Source organism: Kogia breviceps, chromosome 6, assembly GCF_026419965.1.
Source record: "Kogia breviceps isolate mKogBre1 chromosome 6, mKogBre1 haplotype 1, whole genome shotgun sequence".
In the NCBI taxonomy this organism is placed as follows: Eukaryota; Metazoa; Chordata; class Mammalia; order Artiodactyla; family Physeteridae; genus Kogia; species Kogia breviceps.
Genome location: NC_081315.1, coordinates 140624686 through 140648063, shown reverse-complemented (window position 1 = coordinate 140648063; position 23378 = coordinate 140624686). Strand labels below are relative to the sequence as shown.

The 23378-nt window shown below is 36.4% G+C and overlaps 1 pseudogene; it reads right to left on the bottom strand.

Moving 5' to 3' along the window:
* Positions 1-8816: 8816 nt before the first annotated feature.
* LOC131758288 (density-regulated protein pseudogene) lies at positions 8817-9559 on the bottom strand (annotated as a pseudogene).
* Positions 9560-23378: the final 13819 nt, after the last annotated feature.

The following is a 23378-nucleotide window of genomic DNA, read 5'->3' as shown; positions in this document are numbered from 1 at the left end:
ACCAAAACATCTGATCTTTCTTCTTTCACATGTTGGGTAACAAAAATAATTCTTTGCATTTGTATAGACAATGACTTACAAAAAATTTCACATTAAAAAAATATATATACTAATAATCCTACTCATAGGCTCATTTTGGCTACATATTCCTCATAGGTATGATTATTTCTTCCGGCTTCATCTAATTGCCTTCCTTCTTTTGTCCCTTTATACAGATTTTTCTTAAATTAAAAAAAAATCATTTTAACATATATATTTCCTATGTTTTCTTAAAGAACTTTTGGAAAACAAATCTGACTAGAAATAGAAACCAATTATTTTCATTTCCAGATGAGAAAAGTAAGACTCAGAGAGGGTAAATGATTTCTTTAGGGGCATGGGCGTTTTTGTTTTTGTTTGTTTGTTTATATTTGTTTATATTGCCCAGGCTGGCCCTCTTTTTAAATTAATTGTTTTTCTTTTTATGATTCTTCCAAAAGGTGCTCTCTAATCATTAAAGAAAGCATAAATGTTTCCTAAACAAATATAACAGGTTAAATTTAAAATAAGGGTTAATATCCAGTAACTATTCTATATCTCCAATTCTTCTCTAATATTTATTTTCTTATTTATGTCTAATGTATACCTGAAACTAAAAGACTGCTAGATATTTCTCCAGCAAAGATGGATTTGGGATTAGCAAAGAATTGCAGATAGGGATATGCAACCATGGTGAGACACGTTCAAGTCCTCTCATAGCAAAGGAAAGAGATAATTTTTATAGGGAGGACAAGAAAGTTGGGAGAGGTAGTAAACAAAAAGTCCATGGCTTTTGCCAGGCAAGAAGAGGAATCTTTCTTTTTCCTGTTGGGCTCTGCTTTCATCTCAGGGTGTGAGAGCTCCCCCTTCTGGTCGCTCAACTCTATTTAATTGAGGTTTCTGTTTAATTTTTTACGCTAATTAAACACGCAGACATCTGCTCTTTCATCCTCTTGGATATTAATCTCAAATCTGTTTTGATAGTGCAAACAATTCTTAAACATTTCATGTTTCATATTCCCATTATACTTATATTGACTTATTTATATATTTGATAAAATAGTACTATTCAAAAACATTTATACATTATGAAGCATGCTCTCAAAATTTTAATTAAGTAAACATAAAAATGCACATCTAAATAATTATTCTGCTCATACCAGTTGTTTCTAATTTATAACTTGGCCAAGATACGAATAATTTATTTAATAATATGTGAGACAAGGCACATAATCGACCATAAATGGAGATAATAAAGTGAACAAAATGCATCTGAGACCTTACCTGAACCTTATCATCGTCCTGTTGAAAGACGAGGTATAGAACAATTTGAATATACCATTTTTAGCATTCTGACGTTCTATTCTTTCACTTAGGCTTATTATAATGACACTGTGTATACATCAATACTGTTTCTATATTTTCTTCTAAGCATCTACAGTCTACCCCACCTCAACTCCACCCTCTTTTTATGTGGAATACACTCCTTAATCAATACCCATATGTCTGGTTTCTTCTCCTCTCACCATTCTTGTTCTGCCTGCTCTTACTACTGGCTCAATTTGGCTACACATTTCTCTGATTTTAATCCTAGGCTCTAACTGGAGAGAATATTACAGAAAACTAGTTAATATGAAATACTGCACGTGTATGGGCTTCACATTCAGCTGGAACTTCAGCACTTTTTAGCATTAATCTTTTTTTGTGTCTCCTATATTTTACGTTTCTGTAGCTGTTATCTCAAAGATTCACCACTCAAATCCTCTCTCTCCCTCACTCCTTTCTTTGTTGAAAACCTTACCTTACTTCACAGGGTAAGGCCATTATATTTATATAATTATATTATATAATGAAGGCCATTATATCTCAACTTTAATTTACCCATCCATTTAGCAAATATTTTTTGTGCTCCTCTCTATTTTGGATACATAGAAGTAAAAAGTGTTGTTCTGGGCCCTTAGAGTTAGTGAGTTAGACTGATGTGGCAGACTCCTAGTTGTCCCCCATGATCCTCCTTTTTCATTATAATTGAGTTTAGTACATGGCCATTTAAGGGTGATATGGATGCAGGTGACAGAACAAGTATTTCATTTTATTTCATCCTTATTTTCTGACATTTTATATAATTAATCTATAATAGTTGTAAAATTCTTAAAAGTCTATGAGAAACAGAAATTAATGGCTATCATGTAAAGCTTACTAGGTGCCAAACACTATGCTAAGTGCTGCATATGGATTATTTTGTTTGGTCCTGGGCACATACTCATGAGGGTTTGGTGATCACTAGGTAGGCAAGTCTGTGTAAATATAATGTGAAAAGCTGAGGTTTAAAAGGGTTGAGTAATTAGCTCAAGGTCAAATATCCAATAAGGATATGGATCTGTGGTATAAACATAGAAAAACCTGGCCAAGAAGCACATATAATCAATTTACTAGAATAAGAATTTCTAAGTATCAGAGCATTTCTAAAATATAAATTTATCCCTGGCTGCATTGACTGAAAAGTTAATGCTAAAAACCCTCTTCCACTTTCATGGCTGACAAAGGCACTTAAACTAAGAACAAAATTTTGATGTGCCCTAAAAGGCTCAACAAGATGGTCACCATTTATTTCCCACCAATCTCATGTTGAACCAGTATCTCCTAGACTCAAACTCCAGCCACATGGGCTCTTTTTCATGTTTGTTCAATAAATGCAACATAATCTCTTCTAGGTCACTTCTTTTTGAATGTGATATTGTTTCTCTCTGGAAAGATCTTCACAACCTTGTGTCCCTATCCTACTTTTCATATTGTACACCATAAAATCTATTGCCATGATTGTAAGGCACAATAATATTTTAATTTAACTCTTTATTGATAACTGTAGATTCCATACAGTTCTAAGAAATAATACAGAGATATTCCTTTAAACCTTTCACCTAGTTCCTGCCAATTAACATTGTGCAGGATTACAGTACAATATCACAACCAGGAAATTAATATTTATACAAATATTATTCAGTGTTTATTATACCCACCAACATTATTCCGTTTTCACCAGTTTTATATGCACTCACTTGTGTGTGTGTATTTTCACACAATTTTATCATGTGTAGACTCATGTGACTACTGCCATAGTCAACATACAGAACAATTCCATCACAATGATCCCTTGTTATACTCTTTCATAGCCACAGCCACCTCCCTTCCTCCTGGCAACTACTAATCGCTTTCCATCTCTACAGTACTGTAATTTCAAGGATATTGTACAAATGGAATGCATGTAAGCTTTTAAATTTTTTCTCTTTTTTACTTTTTAAAAATATATTTTACAATTTTGGGACACCTTTAGCTTAACAGGAAAATTATGAAGATGGTTCAGAGAGTTCTGACATGGCCCACACCCAGTTTTCCACTATTAACACCTTACATTAATACAGGATAATTGTTACAATTAATGAAAAATATGATACATTATCATTAAAGTAGATCCTTTATTCATATTTCTTAGTACTTACCTAAATGTCATCTTTTCTGTACCACCACCCCACCCAGAATACCACATTACATTTAGTTATCAAATCTCCTTGGGTCTCCCGTGACTGTAACAGTTTCTCAGAATTTTTCTGTTTTTTATAACCTTGACAGTTTTGAGGAGTGCCGTTAAGGTATTTTGATGAATGTCCTTCAACTGGATTTGTCTCATGTTTTTTTTTTCATGATCAGGCTGGGGTTATGGGTTTTGGGGAAGAAGACCACAAAGGTAAAGTGTCATTTTCATTTTCATTATCAGGGATAGCACAAGCTATCGATATGACTTATCACTGTTGATATTCACATTGAGCACCTGAGGTAGTATTTGTCGGGTTTCTCCAGTGAAAAGTCTTTTTTCTCCCTTTCCAAAATGGTAATTTTAGGAAGTCACTAAGCCATAGTCCATACTTATTAAGTGGGAGTTAGGCACCACTTCCTTGAGGGTGAGGTGTCTGCATAAATTACATGGAATTCTTCTGCAGGAGATTTGTTTTTTCTCCCACATTTATTTATTCAATCATTTACTTAATCATTATCGACTCACGGATACTTATTCTATACTTTCGATTCTCTTCCAATACTATTTACTTCGTTGTTTAAATTGTTCCAGCTTTGGGCGCTTATCTAATTGGCTCTTGGGTCCCTTTCACATACCCCCCGTCACTGTTTTATTCACTTCCTTATTGTTGTTAAGTCCCTCACTTGCGGACGACACAAAAGGTTCTAGGCTCATCTTTTACATTTACTTCACCAGTTCTATAATCAGCCATTTATCGAGGGATCCCTGGCTCCTCATATCAGAGAATGGTATTAGAAACAAACATGCGTGCTAGGTGTCCTCAGTATATACATGTTTCAATAGTAGTTTGTTCCATTTCATTAACAAGTAGTATTTCATAGTATAGGCGTATCATTGTTTAATCATTCAGGGGCTGAAGGACATCTGGGCTGTTTCCAGTTTCTGGCTACTTAAAAAGTTGCTAGGAAACATTCATCTTCTCTGGATTAAATGCCCAAAAGTGCAGTTCCTGCGTCACAGGGTTAGTGCATGTTCCGTTTCACAAGAAACCGGCTAAACATTTTCTAGTGTCTTACCATTTTACATTCCACTCCCAATAGCAACGTACAAGTGAACAAGTTCCTCCGTATCCTTGCCAGCATTTCAGATCATTTTTAAGCCACTTTGATAGATGCATAGTGATATTTATTTTGGTTTTATAATAATACTTTCCATGCCGCTGACAAACGAGGACCGAAGAACTGCGAGAAATAAGCGCGCGAGAGAGTGTGGCGAGAACGAGAGAGCCCGACGTCACAATCTCGCGAGAAAACGCGCCTGCGCCGGCGAGAACCAGTGAGGAGCTCGCAATTTCGCGAGAAAGCTCGTGTGCGCTGGCGGGATCCCGAGCGCCAGAGAAAGAAAGAGAGGAAGACTGTCAATTAAGGATGCGATGCTGACTGTAAGTTATATCCTAAATTCAGAAATTTTAAAACCTGAGAGGAAAAAAGTGCAGCATAGAATCAAAAGTGACTAAACATCTCTTCCTCCTTCGTATCTTAGGTAAAAGGCCATTTTCTCACAGACGCTTTGCCTGGTTTTATGAGCTTGATGAAGTCACCTACTTATGTCTTGTAGTTCTCCCTGTTTCTTTTTTTCCAGAGTACTAATAATACTTTGTCTTCATATGGCAAGGTATTTCGTTGACGCGTCCCTCTTCCTCACTACACCCCGAAGCTCCACAAGGGCAGAGAATGTATCTGCTCCGTTTCACACATTATCTCCACACTTGCTTGAGGATCTGGTATAGTGGTATTAAGTAAATACTGTTACATTAATACACAGACATATTCTTCATTAATTATTGCAATTTCCAATTCAGTAATTCATTTTCTTGAAGTTTTGTTTACTCATTTATAAAACAGAAAATTGAATTCAATCGGTGCTAAGACTCTCAACGGAAAGGACCACGAACTATACGGAGGCAAAAAGGCAGTTTATTTGGAGTCTTTGAATTGCAATTCGGGGATTTCAGATTCAGGAGGAACCCATAGTAGTGTCCTACTAGAGGAAAATGGGTAGGGGTTTTTATGGGAAAAAGGGGGAAGTTAATGCAGGCTTACATAAGTTGTTTACCAAGAATTCAGATTGGAGGGTAAAACTGTTCTGTACATATGATTGGGTTATAGACTGCATCTCATTCTTTGCTACGGAAAAGTATGTTTTCTTTAGTGCAGGAAAACTTCAGTTCTCAGCATTATTCTTTCCTTTAGGCAACTCGGCAACTATTCAGCATTTTTAATTTAGAGTGCTCAGCAAAAGTCCAGCAGGAGCAGCAAACCTGGAGGTCCTCAGTCATTCCTGACATAGTTCTTTTCACAAGACTAGATTTCCAGCTACAGAGAGGTGATGAGACAAAGATAAAAAGAGATGATTTCATTTTCAAACGCACTACTATTACATTAGAAAAGAAAAACCATCAGTATTTTCTGTAAAGTATACAACATCCATATAATTCCATAAACAAAGCTAATTTGTTTTCCTTTTGTTTTTTTGTCATCTTTCAATTTTTTTTTTTTTTTTTTTTTTTTTTGCGGTACGTGGGCCTCTCACTGTTGTGGCCTCTCCCGTTGCGGAGCACAGGCTCCGGATGTGCAGGCTCAGCGGCCATGGCTCACGGGCCCAGCTGCTCCGCGGCATGTGGGATCTTCCCAGACCGGGGCATGAACCCGTGTTCCCTGCATTGGCAGGCGGACTCTCAACCACTGCGCCACCAGGGAAGCCCTTTTTTTCATCTTTAAAAACCTCATTTATTTTTATTATTTTTTTTTAAACATCTTTATTGGAGTATAATTGCTTTATAATGGTGTGTTAGTTTCTGCTTTACAAAAAGTGAATCAGTTATACATATACACATGTCCCCATATCTCCTCGCTCTTGTGTCTCCCTCCCACCCTCCCTATCCCACCCCTCTAGGTGGTCACAAGGCACCAAGCTGATCTCCCTGTGCTATGCAGCTGCTTCTCACTGCTTCCCACTAGCTATCTATTTTACATTTGGTAGTATGTATAAGTCCATGCCACTCTCTCACCTCATCCCAGCTTACCCTTCTCACTCCCCATGTCCTCAAGTCCATTCTCTACGTCTGTGACTTTATTCCTGTCCTGCCCCTAGGTTCTTCAGAACCTTTTTTTTTCTTTTTAGATTCCATATATATGTGTTAGCATACTATTGTTTTTCTCTTTCTGACTTATTTCGCTCTGTATGACAGTCTCTGGGTCCATCCACCTCACTACAAATAACTCAATTTCATTCCTTTTTATGGCTGAGTAATATTCCATTGTATATATGTGCCACATCTTCTTTATCCATTCATCTGTCGATGGGCATTTAGGTTGCTTCCATGTCCTGGCTATTGTAAATAGAGCTGCAATGAACATTGTGGTACATGACTCTTTTTGAATTATGGTTTTCTCAGGGTATATGCCCAGTAGTGGGATTGCTGGGTCATATGATAGTTCTATTTTTAGTTTTTTAAGGAACCTCCATACTATTCTCCATAGTGGCTGCACCAATTTACATTCCCACCAACAGTGCAAGAGGGTTCCCTTTTCTCCACACCCTCTCCAGTATTTACTGTTTGCAGATTTTTGATGATGGCCATTCTGACCGGTGTGAGGTGATTCCTCATTGTAGTTTTGATTTGCATTTCTCTAATGATTAGTGATGTTGAGCATCCTTTCATGTGTTTGTTGGCAATATGTATATCTTCTTTGGAGAAATGTGTATTTAGGTCTTCTGCCCGTTTTTGGATTGGGTTGTTTGGTTTTTTAATTTTTTTTTTTTTTTTTTTTTTTACCCAAGGACAATTTTAATCCTGTATTTTCCTGCAGTACCATCCACTGCTGGCTATATATGGACTGAAACTGCATTTGCCAAGAACTGTGAACATTAAGAATCTTTACATGAAGTCACACGTGTTGATATAAGCACAAAGACATCTTCCAGCACCAAGAGAATACACACATAACCACATACCAAATGGTTTTGATGGATAAATTTGCTTGGTCAGATAATTTTATTTAGCTAAATTCACTGTTAATGCAGAATTTCATTTTCTTAATTTACATCTTTATTGTACATTCTAAGATTTCAATTATTAAAAAACCCACTAATTCATTTAAGATTGCAATTTGCATGGCAATAAACAATGGGTTCTAACTTTCTTAAAGGTGTCTATAGCTATTTAAAATACCATGAGTCTTCTTTTTAGTTTGTAGCACCTGACATAAGACCTTTATAAAAACAGATTTTAAATTCATTTAATGTACTCATTAAGATTCACTGTCACTGTTTCTCTTGTAAGAAAAACACATTTTAACTGCTATTTCCCAGACTATACTGAGCAATAGTGTATATTATTTTCAAATGGTTAGGAGAATTTTACATAAATTTATAGTCAGAAAAAGAACTCAGCCTCCCTGGATGCCTATCCACTCAAAACAATGATGAAAATAATGTATAAAATGGATTTGGGGGTCTGACCCCCTACTTAACATTATCAAACACCTTTCCAAGTATTCTTAGAAAATATCTTAGAATATATGCAACTATTCTACCATATGACAAACCATCATTTCTTTAACCATTTCCTAATTGTTCATCTTTATCATATGCAATTTTATATTATGAGTAGCACTTTGATGAACACCTTCATCCATAGTTTTAAGCAATACCTTATATCTTTAGGATAATGTCAAGAAGTGGGTCAAATAGTGTAGATGGTTTTAAGGCTTTTAATATACTTTACCAAATAATTTCCAGAACAGCTTGATCAACTATTACCAACAGTGTTAACAGGCCCACAAAGTGAATTTGGTTGGTGACAGTGAAGCAAGTTCAACCACAGATCCATGAGATGCTCAAGCATCTCAAAACTATCACACTAAAGAAGCAAGGAGACAGTTATTACTGGTGATGAAGCCAAATTCAAATTCTTCAAAGTATCACTCAGATTAACAACCAAAAAAAAAAATCATGATTTGATAAAATCATGATTATTTAAAAATAATCAACAGAAAAGCTTTCCACAGAAAGTCTAATTTTTCCAAAAATAAAAAATTAAAAAGAAAGAGAAAAGTCAGTACCAAATGAGCAAAATTTTTTATTTGACTAAATTCTGCTTCATGCATAAGCATGACAGTCTCTCCTGTTTATCACACTTTGGCAACAACAACAACAAAAACAGGCAGCCCTGTACAGAACAGTGAAAATGCCAAGGGTAAGGGTAGGCTACAGTTTTACTGTAGGATAAATATATATATATATATATCTTATAAAAGGCCTCTCTCCCTTTGGCCATATCAACAATCAGTTCAGATCTTTAAATACAGACAAATTTTCAAAATCACTTCTTCACTTCTCCAAGATCTTCAATGCTATCATTATCCACTTCTGGCCATTTTTCCTGAATGACCTCAATTATGTCATCTGTAAAGTCTCCCTGAATGATGATTTCATCCTCCCCTGTTACTGAGGCACCACAGGAGAATTTCTGAGCAAAAAACCTTTGTGCTTCTTTAAGATCAATTTCAAAAGTTACAAGGCCACACACTCTTGTTACATATTTCTTCTTTGCTCTGGGAATTTTGGCTATTGTAACCTTTTGTGGTACAGTCGTCTTTTTTTGTTTTATTTGACCCCTTCCACCTCTTTTGTTTTTTCATCTCTTCCTCTTCCCCTGCTGTTCCTTGACCCTCACTAATTCCAGCTACTTGTTTGGGTGAATTTTCTACAGCAAGTTTTGCAAATTCATTTGGAAAATTCTTCTCTAAGCATTGTCTACGTTTAGCAACATCAGGCATATATTCACAGTACTCTGTTGGTAATGAACAGACTCCGCAGTAAAGGACTAGAAGTGGGTAATCTGCATCTAACTTGGTATTGCTCCTTGGGTCTCCTTTGCAATCATGCCCACCAGATTCAGAAATGTCAACAGCCATTTCAAAACCCAGGTGGTCGCACAGCCTCTGCCGCCTCCGCGCCTGCCACTACTGCCAGCTGAAACGACACGTGACGCCTCTTCCCTGGCCAGAGCCGCCCAAGAGCCTGTCTGCCAGCCACCGTCCCCCGAGACCTGTTCTTTTGATATTGAGCTGCATGAGCTGCTTGGAAATTTTGGAGATTAATCCTTTGTCAGTTGCTTCATTTGCAAATATTTTCTCCCATTCTGAGGGTTGTCTTTTCTACTTGTTTATGGTTTCCTTTGCTGTGCAAAATCTTTTAAGTTTCATTAGATCCCATTTGTTTATTTTTGTTTTTATTTCTGTTTATCTAGGAGGTGGATCAAAAAGGATCTTACTGTGATTTATGTCATAGAGTGTTCTGCCTGTGTTTTCCTCTAAGAGTTTTTATAGTATCTGGCCTTACATTTAGGTCTTTAATACATTTTGAGTTTATTTTTGTGTGTGGTATTATGTATAGAATTTCATTCTTTTACATGTAGCTGTCCAGTTTTCCCAACACCACTTATTGAAGAGGCTGTCCTTTCTCCATTGTAGATTCTTGCCTCCTTTATCAAAAATAAGGCGACCATATGTGCCTGGGTTTATCTCTGGGCTTTCTATCCTGTTCCATTTATCTATATTTCTGTTTTTGTGCCAGTATCATACTGTCTCGATTACTGTAGCTTTGTAGTATAGTCTGAAGTCCGGGAGCCCGATTCCTCCAGCTCCATTTTTCTTTCTCAACATTGCTTTGGCTTATTGGGGTCTTTTGTTTTTCCATACAAAATGTGAAATTTTTTGTTGTAGTTCTGTGAACAATGCCACTGGTAGCTTGATAGGGATTGCACTGAATCTGTAGATTGCTTTGGGTGGTATAGTCATTTTCACAATGTTGATTCGTCCAATCCAAGAACATGGTATATCTCTCCATCTGTTTATTTATTTATTATATATCTCTCCATCTGTTTATCTGTTTATCTCCATAGGTTTATTCCTAGGTAGTTTATTCTTGTTGCAGTGGTAAATGGGAGTGTTTCCTTCATTTCTCTTTCAGATTTTTCATCATCAGTGTATAGGAATGCAAGAGATTTCTGTGCCTTAATTTTGTATCCTGCTACTTTACCAAATTCATTGATTAACTCTAGTAGTTTTCTGGTAGCATCTTTAGGATTCTCTATGTATAGTATTATGTCATCTGCAAACAGTGACAGCTTTACTTCTTCTTTTCCAATTTGGCTTCCTTTTATTTCTTTTTCTTTTCTGATTGCTGTGGCTAGAACTTCCAAATCTGTGTTGCATAATAGTGGTGAGAGTGGGCAACCTTGTCTTGTTCCTGATCTTAGAGGAAATGGTTTCAGTTTTGCACCATTGAGAATGAACGATGTTGGCTGTGGGTGTGTCATACATGGCCTTTATTATGTTGAGGTAATTTCCCTCTGTGCCTACTTTCTGGAGGGTTTTTATCATAAATGGGTATTGAATTTTGTCAAAAGGTTTTTCTGCATCTTTTGAGATGATCATATGGTTTTTCTCCTTCAGTTTGTTAATATGGTTTATCACATTGATTGATTTGTGTATATTGAAGAATCCTTGCATTCCTGTGATAAACCCCTCTTGATCATAGTGTATGATCTTTTTAATGTGCTGTTGGATTATGTTTCCTAGTATTTCATTGAGGATTTTTGCATCTATGTTCTTCAGTGATATTGGCCTGTAGTTTTCATTCTTTGTGATATTTGTCTGGTTTTGGTATCAGGGTGATGGTGGCTTCATAGAATGAGTTTGCGAGTGTTCCTCCCTCTGCTATATTTTGGAAGAGTTTGAGAATGATAGGTGTTAGCTCTTCTCTAAATGTTTGATAGAATTCACTTGTGAAGCCAACTGGTCCTGGGCTTTTGTTTGTTGGAAGATTTTTAATCATAGGTTCAATTTCAGTGCTTGTGATTGGTCTGTTTATATTTTCTATTTCTTCCTGGTTCAGTCTCAGAGGGTTGTGCTTTTCTAAGAATTTGTCCATTTCTTCCAGGTTGTCCTTTTTACTGGCATATAGTTGTTGTAGTACTCTCTCATGATCCTCGGTATTTCTGCAGTGTCAGTTTTTATTTCTTTTTCATTTCTAATTCTATTGATTTGAGTCTTCTCCCTTTTAGTTTTAGTCTTCTCTCAGCTTTTAGTTTTATTGATCTTTTTATTGTTTCCTTCATTTCTTTTTCATTTATTTCGGATCTGATCTTTATGATTTCTTTCCTTCTGCTAATTTTGGGGTGTTTTTGGTCTTCTTTCTCTAATTGTTCTTGGTGTAAGTTTAGGTTGTTTATTTGAGATTTTTCTTGTTTCTTGAGGTCGGATTGTATTGCTATAAACTTCCCTCTTAGATTTGCTTTTGCTGCCTCACATAGGTTTTGGGTCGTCGTGTCTCCACTGTCATTCGTTTCTAGGTATTTTTTGATTTCCTCTTTGATATCTTCAGTGATCTCTTGGTTATTTAGTAGTGCATTGTTTAGCCTCCATGTGTTCATATCTTTTACAGATTTTTTCCTGTAATTGATATATAGTCTCACAGAGTTGTAGTTGGAAAAGATATGTGATATGATTTCAATTTTCTTAAATTAACCAAGGCTTGATTTCTGACCCAAGATATATCTATCCTGGAGAATGTTCCATGAGCACTTGAAAAGGAAGTATATTCTGTTGTTTTTGGATGGAATGTCCTATAAATATCAATTAAGTCCATCTTGTTTAATATAGCATTTAAAGCTTGTGTTTCCTTATTTATTTTCATTTTGGGTGATCTGTCCATTGGCGAAAGTGGGGTGTTAAAGTCCCCTACTATGATTATTTTACTGTCAATTTCCCCTTTTATGGTTGTTAGCATTTGCCTTATGTATTGAGGTTCTTCTTTGTTGGGTGCATAAATATTTACAATTGTTATATCTTCTTCTTGGGTTGATCCCTTGATCGTTATGTAGTGTCTTTCTTTGTCTCTCGTAATAGTCTTTATTTTAAAGTCTGTTTTGTCTGATATGAGAATTGCTACTCCAGCTTTCTTTTGATTTGAATTTGCATGGAATATCTTTTTCCATCTCCTCACTTTTAGTCTGTATGTACCCCTAGGTCTGAAGTGGGTCTCTTGTAGACAGCACATATATGGGTCTTGTTTTTGTATCCTTTCAGCCAGTCTGTGTCTTTTGGTTGGAGCATTTAATCCATTTGCATTTAAGGTAGCTACCTATGTGTATATTCCTATTACCATTTTCTTAATTGTTTTGGGTTTGTTATTGTAGGTCTTTTCCTTCTCTTGTGTTTCCTGCCTAGAGAATTTCCTTTACCATTTGTAGTAAAGCTGGTTTGGTGGTGCTGAATTCTCTTAGCTTTTGCTTGTCTGTAAATGTTTTAATTTCTCCTTCGAATCTGAGATAATTGCTGTGTAGAGTAATACTGGTTGTAGTTTTTTCCCTTCATCACTTTAAATATGTCCTGCCACTCCCTTCTGTCTTGCAGTTTCTGCCGAAATATCAGCTGTTAACCTTAAGGGGATTCCCTTGTATATTGTTGTTTTTCCCTTGCTGCTTTTAATATTTTTTCTTTGTGTTTAATTTTTGATAGTTTGATTAATGTGTCTTGGTGTGTTTCTCCTTGGATTTATCCTGTATGGGACCCTCTCTGCTTCCTGGACTTGATTGACTATTTCCTTTAGCATATTATGGAAGTTTTCAACTATAATCTCTTCAAATATTTTCTCAGTCTCTTTCTTTTTCTCTTCTTCTTCTGGGACCCCTATAATTCGAATATCAGTGCATTTCGTGTTGTCCCAGATGTCTCTGAGACTGTCCTCAATTCCTTTCATTCTTTTTTCTTTATTCTGCTCTACAGTAGTTATTTCCACTATTTTATCTTTCAGGTCACTTATTTGTTCTTCTGCCTCAGTTATTCTGCTGTTGATTCCTTGTAGAGAATTTTTAATTTCATTTATTGTGCTGTTCATCATTGTTTGCTCTTTAGTTCTTCTAGGTCCTTTTTAAACATTTCTTGTATTTTCTCCATTCTATTTCCATGATTTTCAATCATCTTTACTATCATTACTCTGAATTCTTTTTCAGGTAGAGTGCCTATTTCTTTTTCATTTGCTTTGTCTGGTGGGTTTTTACCTTCTTCATCTGCTTTGTGTTTCTCTGTCTTCTCATTTTGCTTAACTTACCATGTTTGGGGTCTCCTTTTCGCAGGCTGGAGGTTCGTATTTCCCATTGTTTTTGGTGTCTGCCCCCAGTGGCTAAGGTTGCTTCAGTGGTTTGTGTAGGCTTCCTGGTGGAGGGGACTGGTGCCTGTATTCTGGTGGATGCGGCTGGATCTTGTCTTTCTGGTGGGCTGGACCACGTCCAGTGGTGTGTTTTGGGGTGTCTGTGACCTTATGGTTTTAGGCAGCCTCTCTGCTAATGGGTGGGGTTGCAACTCCTGTCTTGCTAGTTGTTTGTTAAGGTGTCCAGCACTGTAGCTTGTTGTTCGTTGAGTGGAGCTAGATTTTAGCATTGAGATGGTGATCTCTGGGAGAGCTTTCGCTGTTTGATATTACCTGGAGCCAGGAGGTCTCTGGTGGACCAATGTCCTGTACTGAGCCCTCCCACCTCAGAGGCAGAGGCCTGACCCCCGGCTGGAGCACCAAGACCCTGTCAGCCACACGGCTCAGAAGAAAAGGGAGAAAAAAAAAAAAGGAAAATAAAGTTATTAAAATAAAAAAAGTTATTAAAAGTAAAAAAAATTAAAATGTAATTTAAAAAAAGAAAAAAGAGAGAAGAGAGCAACCAAACCAAAAAACAAATCCACCAATGATAAAAGTGCTAAAAACTATACTCTAAAAACCCCCCAAAATGGACAGACCGAACCCTAGGAAAAATGATAAAATCAAAGCTATACAGACAAAATCACACAAAGTCCACCACCTCAATTTTGGGATGATTCATTGTCTATTCAGGTATTCCACAGATGCAGGGTGCATCAAGTTGATTGTGGAGATTTAATCCACTGCTCCTGAGGCTGCTGGGAGAGATTTCCCTTTCTCTTCTTTGCGCAGCTCCTGGGGTTCAGCTTTGGATTTGGCCCTGCCTCTGCGTTTTGGTTGCCTGAGGGCATCTGTTCTTCACTCAGACAGAACGGGGATATAGTAGCAGCTGATTAGGGGCTCTGGCTCACTCAGGCCAGGGGGAGGAAGGAGTATGGAATTCGGGTTGAGCCTGCGGCGGCAGAGGCCAGCATGACATTGCAACAACCTGAGGCACGCCATGTGTTCTCCCGGGGAAGTTGTCCCTGGATCACAGGACCCTGGCAGTGGCAGGCTGCACAGGCTCCCAGGAGGGGAGGTGTGGTAGTGACCAGCGCTTGCACACAGGCTTCTTGGTGGCTGCAGCAGCAGCCTTAGCATTTCATCTCCACCACTGTGGTCTGCGCTGATAGCCGCGGCTCGCACCCATCCCTGGAGCTCATTTAGGCAGTGCTCTGGATCCCCTCTCCTCGTGCACCCCGAAACAATGGTCTCTTGCCTCTTCAGCAGCTCCAGACTTCTCCCGGACTCCCTCCCGGCCAGCTGTGGCACACTAGCCCCCTTCAGGCTGTATTCATGCAGCCAACCCCAGTCCTCTCCCTGTGATCTGACCTCTGAAGCCCGAGCCTCAGCTCCCAGCCCCCACCCAGCCCAGTGGGTGAGCACACAATCCTCTCGGGCTGGTGAGTGCTGGTCGGCAGGGATCCTCTGTGTGGGAAACTCTCTGCTTTGCCCTCTGCACCCTTGTTGCTGTGCTCTCCTTCGTGGTTCCGAAGTTTCCTCCCCGCTACCTCCTGTCTTAGCCAGTGAAGGGACTTCCTAGTGTGTGGAAACTTTTCCTGCTTCACAACTCCCTCCCAGAGGTGCAGGTCCCATCCCTATTCTTTTGTCTCTGATTTTTCTTTTTTCTTTTGCCCTACCCAGGTACATGGGGAGTTTCTTGCATTTTGGGAAATCTGAGGTCTTCTGCCGGCGTTCAGTAGGTGTTCTGTAGGAGTTGTTCCACGTGTAGATGTATTTCTGATGTATTTGTGGGGTGGAAGGTGATCTCCACATCTTACTCCTCCCCCATCTTGAAGGTCTCCCTGTTTTACTTTTGAAATGTACCCCATCCCCATAGTGAGACACAGTCAAACTGACGAGGATGTCTCTGATTAAGTTGGTCTAACTTCCTAGGAACCTTCAGTCTCTAAGTATCTCTGGAAGGAGGCCATGGTTCCTGCTGTTTTTATAACCATCTAGAAGTTAAGAGAATACTAAGACATAAAAAGGATATCACCCCCAGTACCCAATAAATATTTGATTTGATAGGATCTACCAATAAGGAGAGACTTGTCCAAACAGAGTGATTTTGAATTTTATTAGTTATTGATCTACAGTTATAACATATTTCAGAAATCCTCTTATATATTGAGGTCAATACAAATTAATTTCAGTATTTATTAAAAACAGCTTCATGACACAATTTATAGTCAAATTTATGACTGGTGGAATAAAAATAAATTATGTGCCATGGTGCAAGATAGCCAATGCATTAAAATCTGATGTGCTTGACATGCCCCCAATAAAAGAGAATTTTATAAATCATATTCAATATAAAATATTAATCAGTAAATGGCATGTCTGCATTTTTTATAGGAAAGGAAGCTAAAATTATAGTAAAAGCCTGGGTGGAGACGTGGGCATTTTCAAATTAAGTATAGGCTATTCTTCAAACAATTTGTAGTATGTTCAAGCAATTTTAAATCATTGTTGTTATATCATTGCATATTTTAGAATAAAGATTGATAGGGCATAATTTAATCTTACATATAGAAGTAACTTGAGGGAAATGGAAAAATTTACTGGTTTATGTGAGCAATGTAAATAGTCTAACTGGGTAATTCAGCCAAATTACTTCATATTTAAATAAATATCAATTTAGGTGCTTTTTTATTTATTTTCATTTGTCATAAGAAGGTCTGTTGGATTCTTCCATCCCTCATAGTCCATTATTTTTTCTTTACTTTTAGTTATACAAATAGATTGCCACTGGTCTGCAATCTGCATCCCTAGTCTATCCTTATAAGATACACTGAGTCCAGTTGCATGCAGGCAGCCTTAAAGAAGGTTGCCCTTGAGTCTCTATTTCTACTGACTGGAAAATTAATTGTCTATACCTCCTAAGGATAATGTGAGAATTAAATAAGAGAATTTATGTGTAACAGAATACAACCAGCTATTGTTAGTTATTAAATTATTATGCACATATAAGTTATGGATGTTTTTGGTCTTATGAAACATTGTTTAAAAAAATTGTTAAATTGGCAACTTCAAGGAAAGTATAAATGGATTGAGGCCAGAATCTCCTATGCATTGCAAAATGTGTTCCGAAATTTGACTCTCTCTTGATAGCCAAAACAAAATAAGAAAGTATGACTATTAACATCATTTTCTGTGTCCATGAGAAAATGATGTGTGCTAAGTAGAGACAAAAATTTTAAATACCTATATTTTAAAGGAATTTCTTTCATGGACTTTTAATAAATGTATAGCAAGCTCTACATCTGTGTCTATCCTTCTGTCATTATAATTTGAGGTGAAATTTCAAAGCTTAATGAGGTGAAATCAGTTCTGTAAAAGTTAGTGACAAAACAGTGCACAGGCAGGAAAGCATAGTGTGTAAAGGATAATGACCTAGTTTTGAATCCAGGTTTGGCTTCATCTGTGGATCCTCAGGCAAGTTATTTATTTTAAGCAAGTATAAAGCCTTGGACTGCCTTGAAGACTGATTATTCAGATTCATTCAGTGTCCAAGAAAACTTTTAAAATGGATTGAGATTATTTACATTTGTTATTTATACCATCATCGTAGCTAAGTTTTCCAGAAGAGTCACCAGAACAAATTCCTCTTCATAATGGTAAAGCAGGTTTCTTACAACTGGAAGAGTCTTCTGCAGAAATAATAGACCCTCATGGGGAACTGGGGACTTAGAAAGCCTGAAGATACTGGATTTCCCAATTTGTATGGTTGTCTTAGTAGTTTTTCACTTATTTTTTCATTTAGGAAAATTTATCTTTGTCAGTTGACATCTTTCCATCGATCTTTTCATCAGCCTCAAAGGTTGGTGTCCGAATATGGATTAGCACAAAGACCTAGAACCTAAATATTAGGTTGATTTGGAGGAATTAGGAAAAACAACAAAAAAATCTTTGGCAAGAAAATGAAACTAGAAGGCTAGGGTTGCACCCAGACCATTCTGAGCAAATACCCTGTATATATTTACCAGTGATAAAGAATTCTTTCAGTAGGATTATGACCATTATATCCCAAGATTTGAGAAAGTTTAACATGCTGGATTAAAAATAAATTATAGTTCAAAATGGTAAAGTGTATATTTTTCCTTTAGATTCTGCAGTTCATTGGCTTTAACCAAAGGAGTAGAAATGCCTGAGAATTTCCAACAGAGACTGAAACTAAGAAGCCCTGAATCAGAAATCTATAGGTACGTAAAACAAGAACTAAAACTGTGGATCCTTATGTTTTTGTGACTAAATATTTGGGGTGTTAATGTTAGGAATGTTGGCGTTCAGAGGACTCTTTTAACCCCATCCTCTCTGAAATAGAAGTTTATCATAAGTAAACACATACAAGAACTGAGAAGTTCTTTGACTTTAACCAAGTTGAAGCTCTCTGACAAAGGGAAAAGAAAGAGAGAACCAGACTAGAGTCAGGAAAAGAAAATTTCAAGTATGGGATGAGTAGTTAATCTGTTGTTACAGGCTTTTTTTGGAAAGACTTGCACATATGCAGCTTTATGACTTAAACTAATTACTACACACACACATGCACACATGCATACACACTACACATTTTTTACTTTTTAAAAATTATCTTCAGAATACAGGATGTCAGAAATGATTTTGTATTTGGACCATGACTCTTCCAGTGCAGAGTTAGAAGTACTTAGGTGACATAGCATTTTCATTGCTAAAATGTATATAATATACATTATATAATGTATACATTATATAATACATTATATTTTACCCCCAAATTTCTCTTTGAATAATATAAGTGAATGCATGCTACATGGCCAGTTAGGGAGATTCTGAGAGTGTCTATTTGCCTAACATGTTAAAGCAGTTTCACTGTTACCAGAGTGATTCATGATGTATACTAAATGATGTGTACTAAATTGGTCTAAATATATGGTGATCAAAGAGTTAACTAACTTCTGTCCTTCAAGCATGGTTGTGTTTAAGGGAAGATATTTTGCTCTACTGGAGCCAAAAGAGATAAGTGGGAGAGTCTGGAAATATGCCCAGCTTCTCCAATCCCAAGGTCCTTGGGAAAATAACTTTTTTTCTTTTCTCATCCTCTTGAGGTGTTTTTCTAACCATGGTTTTTACCAGACTTTCTTAGGAAGTGAAAGCATTTGGCAAGGATATGGATGTTGGTGCCCAACCACTTGCCCTCCCTCCCAACTGCTTTTATTTCTTCATTTTTTAGGTATAATGTATGTAGGAGGTAAAGTTATATTGAAAAAAATTTTAACAAAAAAAATACTTTATTGGAAAGAAAGTTATTTAAGATATCAAAATATTAAACTGTTAGGAGCTCTAACATCAGTACTGTTGGCCAGGAGCAGCAAGTGAAGCGGATAGTAAAAAATCTGAGTAAGGACTGGAGCAGTTTCTTTAAGGAGTAAGTAAGGAGTTTGGAAGTCACCACTCTGTCCTAAGAACAAGTAAAAACCTGAACAGACTGAAAAATCAACACCTCTTTTTGTACCCAAAAGAGAGGGGTGATCACAGGGCAAATTGCTGTCCCCAGGGTTGGAGAGAAAGACAGGTGAATACAGGGAGTAACGGCTTACCAGAGCAGAGACATACAAGCAGAAACCACTATAGGAACCAGTGGTGGGGAAGGAAGACCTGAACTATGATTGACAAATTGTTGGAGACCCAGTATGGACAAGTCGGAGAATTAACAACTCCAGAGAAAGCCAGGGAGTTTCTTTCTCGTAGGGAGGCCCCTCTGATATTTTGGAATTTACCTCCAGGAGCTCTACCAGCCTCCCACATTACTTCTCAGAGAAAAATATCCTCAAGCTTTTGGCATGGAGAAAGGGGAAAAGGAACCCATTTAAAAATAGTCCAGAGTACTCTGTTCTTGTTAACAATGCCTACCTTCAGGGGAAGCTAGTTAACCTGAGCCTAACTTGCTGGTGTATTATCAGAGCCTAAGTGATCTGGGGGGGGGAAAGAAATATCCAACTCCAATCAATAACGTTGATAAGCTCTAGCCAGGCTAACTATGGAAAAAAGAAAAAAGATGCAAATTACTAATATGAGAAATGAGAAAGAGGGGACAGTACTACAGATCCCAAAGACATGGAAAATATAATAAAGGATTTACTATGAATAAGTCTGTGCCTACAAATTTGATAACTTAGATGAAATGGACCAATTCGTTGAAAGACATAATTTGCCAAAACTTATACAAGAATAGACAATCTGAATATGTGTATATCTATTAAACTGAATCAATAAATAATAACCTTGCAAAATCTTTTTTGATCTTTTTCAGTAAGATCAGTTATAAAGCAAGGATGTTTTCTCTCATCATTCCTTTTCAAAATTGTACTAGCTAATGCAATAGTAAATGTACTAGAAAAAAGCACGAATTCAGTGTAAAAAATAAAATAGTAAGTATACTAGGATAAAATATGTGCCAATTCTTTTACAAGCTTAGAGTATGGAAGCTTTTTTCAAATACGATTCAATATTCAGAATCCATAAAGGGAAATATTGATAAATTTGACTATGTCAAAGTCAAATACTTATGCATGGCAAAATAAAGGAAAAAAACACTGTAAGTGAACTGTAGAAACAAGTGATGAACTAGGAAAAATTATTTTCAACTCATGTATCAGAAGCAGGTCTAATCTTACTAATTATGTAAATATCTCACAGATATATATGAAAAGATGAAAGAAGGAACCAAACACAAGAGAACAAATTTAAATATACTTTAAAGAGTAATTTAAAAAAATATCAACCTCACTCAAAAGAGAAATGCAAATTTTAAAAAAACCAAGAAAACATTTTTCACTTCTCAGATTAGCAATAATCCGAAGGATGAGAAAATAAGAAAATATTCTGTTGTCCAGGCTAAGGGGACACAGGTACTTTCATATATTGCTGGTGGGACGACAAGTCATATAATGCCAATAAAAATAGTTATAGTAATGTATCAAAATATTTGCCTTTATCTTCTGACCAACTAATCTCACTTCTCAGAATTTATCTGATATACATTTCTGCATAGATGGGATGACATAGCTATAAAGTAATTCACTAAAATATTGTCTGTAACACCAGAAGAGTGGAAACAACCCAGTGTTCATCAATAGGGAACTAGTAATATACCACTCTGGTAAAGCAGGAAAAGAAAATAAGGAAACTTTCTATATACTGATATTACAGAACTCAAGCTACATCATCAAGTAAAAAAGCAATTTTCGGGTTATTGTCTATATCAAGATTACCTTTTTTTTTAAATAAAAAGGGAAAATAAGTATATATTTATATTTGCACAAAGCACCCCAGAGTGATGTACCCAAAAGTAACAACAGTGGTTGCCTCTGATGGAATGAGGTGGGGTAAATTAGGTTGATCTTGATTGGGTGAGTCAGAGTTCTCATTGTTTACAATTTTGTCTTTTGGATTTTTGAACTGTGTAAATGTATGAAGAAATAAATATTTAAAAGTCAGTGAGTCAAAATTATATATTCATAATGTTTATTTGCTGCTGAAATAGTTCCAGACTCCTCACTTCACTGGTGAAAAAGAAATGTTGAGGTTTAGAAGGCTTAATGGCTTGGTTAAGTTCACTAAGCTAGATTGTAATGCATCCCAAATTAGAACTGAAGTAATGTACATTGGTAACATCTGAAATTCTGAGTAGATTTTCTAAAACATCTCTACCAGTTCAGTCCTAACAGAGGCCACAGTGTTAAGAAAATATGCTTATCCAGGTGCAGGGTCAAGATGGAAATGCATTTGCATCCTTTCTCAAAGTATCATATATTATAAATGTGATAGGTCAAAATAAAACTCATAATGTTAATCTACAAGGATGAAGTAAGAAAAAAAATTTAAGGAGGTATGATAACATGTGGAGACATCCCTCATAAAGATGTGTAGTTTGTGAGAAGAAACAAATCTGTATGCTCTTGGTTGTGCTTATTGAGAAAGGAAATTTATAGATATAAGCCATTTGCTTTTGATAAATTATACAGTTTGATATAAAATGAATACTATTTTAAGAATTGTGAAAAACTTTTCATTTTTTAAATAAAAATGGCTTACTCCATAATTTCAAGTTTAAAATGTATGCTTTGTGAAATGAGATTGTGCTATTAAACACAGTGAAAACTTACAATGCAATTGAACAGTATAAATAAAATGAATGAAACAAATGACTCTTCCACAAACGTTTTAGGATCTAGAGTTGTTGAATATTTTTAAAATGAATGTGAAGTTTATAATATAAACTGTTGTCTGTTGACTTTTAAAAGTTTTTAAATCATTAGCTTCAATTTAATTTAACTTGGTTTATATTCTTCTAAATCACTAGTATTATATGAAAAATTTCTTCATATCAAAATCAGGCATTTTCATGCTCTCTGTCATAACGAATTGTATTTTTTTTTTGGCCACACTTCTGTAACATTTCATTGTTATCATAAATTCAGGTTCTTAATCTAATTCAAGCTAATTTTTTAAATTATAATGCAGTGTGTTAAGGAACAACTAAAATGGACAGAAACCAAATTTCTTTTGCTCTTTTGTGTTTTCTTAATTTTTATAATATCATTTGTATGGAACACCAATGTTTACAAGGCATTAGATGAATATGGAAATCTTCAAGCTGGACTTGTGTATCTGTTGTAGGAGTTTAGGGCAGATCTGGAAAGATCTGAATTTTCTGTTGCTCTTGTCTATTACTCTCCTATTCTATGCAATTCAGGTTTCTTTTTTTTTTTTTTTTTTTGTAGTTGGAATCGTTTTTAAGTTTAGGTAATGCAACCTTAGACGATGAAAAAGGTATTAAAATCTGATACTTGGAGTTTAAAGTATAGAAGTTGTTGCCCCAAAGTAGATTTAGAGAATTATTTTGTTTTGTCATTTCTTTGTATCATATTATAGGGTGTTTTGATCACTTCCTATTAACGCTGCTGGTGAGTAAGGGATTCTCTGCTCTAAATAGTATGAAATGGCTGATACCGAATCAGGTTTGTTTGCCCTATGTACACATGTCAAAATGCTGAGACACTGAGGTTTGCTGCAAAGAGAGGGTTTATTCGCAAGGCAACCAAACGAGGAGACAGGAGAACAAATCTCAGATTCGCCTCGCTAAAGGCAAGGGGCACTGGGAACTTATGGGATAAAGAATAAAGAAGCATGGTAGTCTGAGGTGTGGGGAATGTGGGGAAAGGTGATTGGAAAAAGTGTGGTAATCATCCTATTGCAGACATAACTGGACTACAGGCTTCTGCATGTTCTGAGGGTGATTTTCTGCCATCTGATCTCAAAAGTCACTGAGGACACTTGTAAATGCCCAGTTGAATGGTTGGTGGTCCTCTCTGTCTTAACCAGCTCAGCTTGAATTAGATGCAGTTGACTCCAAGTTCCTGGAAAATAACTTGAGCAAACATCTCATTGTTTAGGCTCTTTGCCACTTGGAGGACAAGGAATTCTTAAAAATGACATTGATTAGTGAAGTCAGGTGAATTGGATTTCACCCACAGTTTCATGG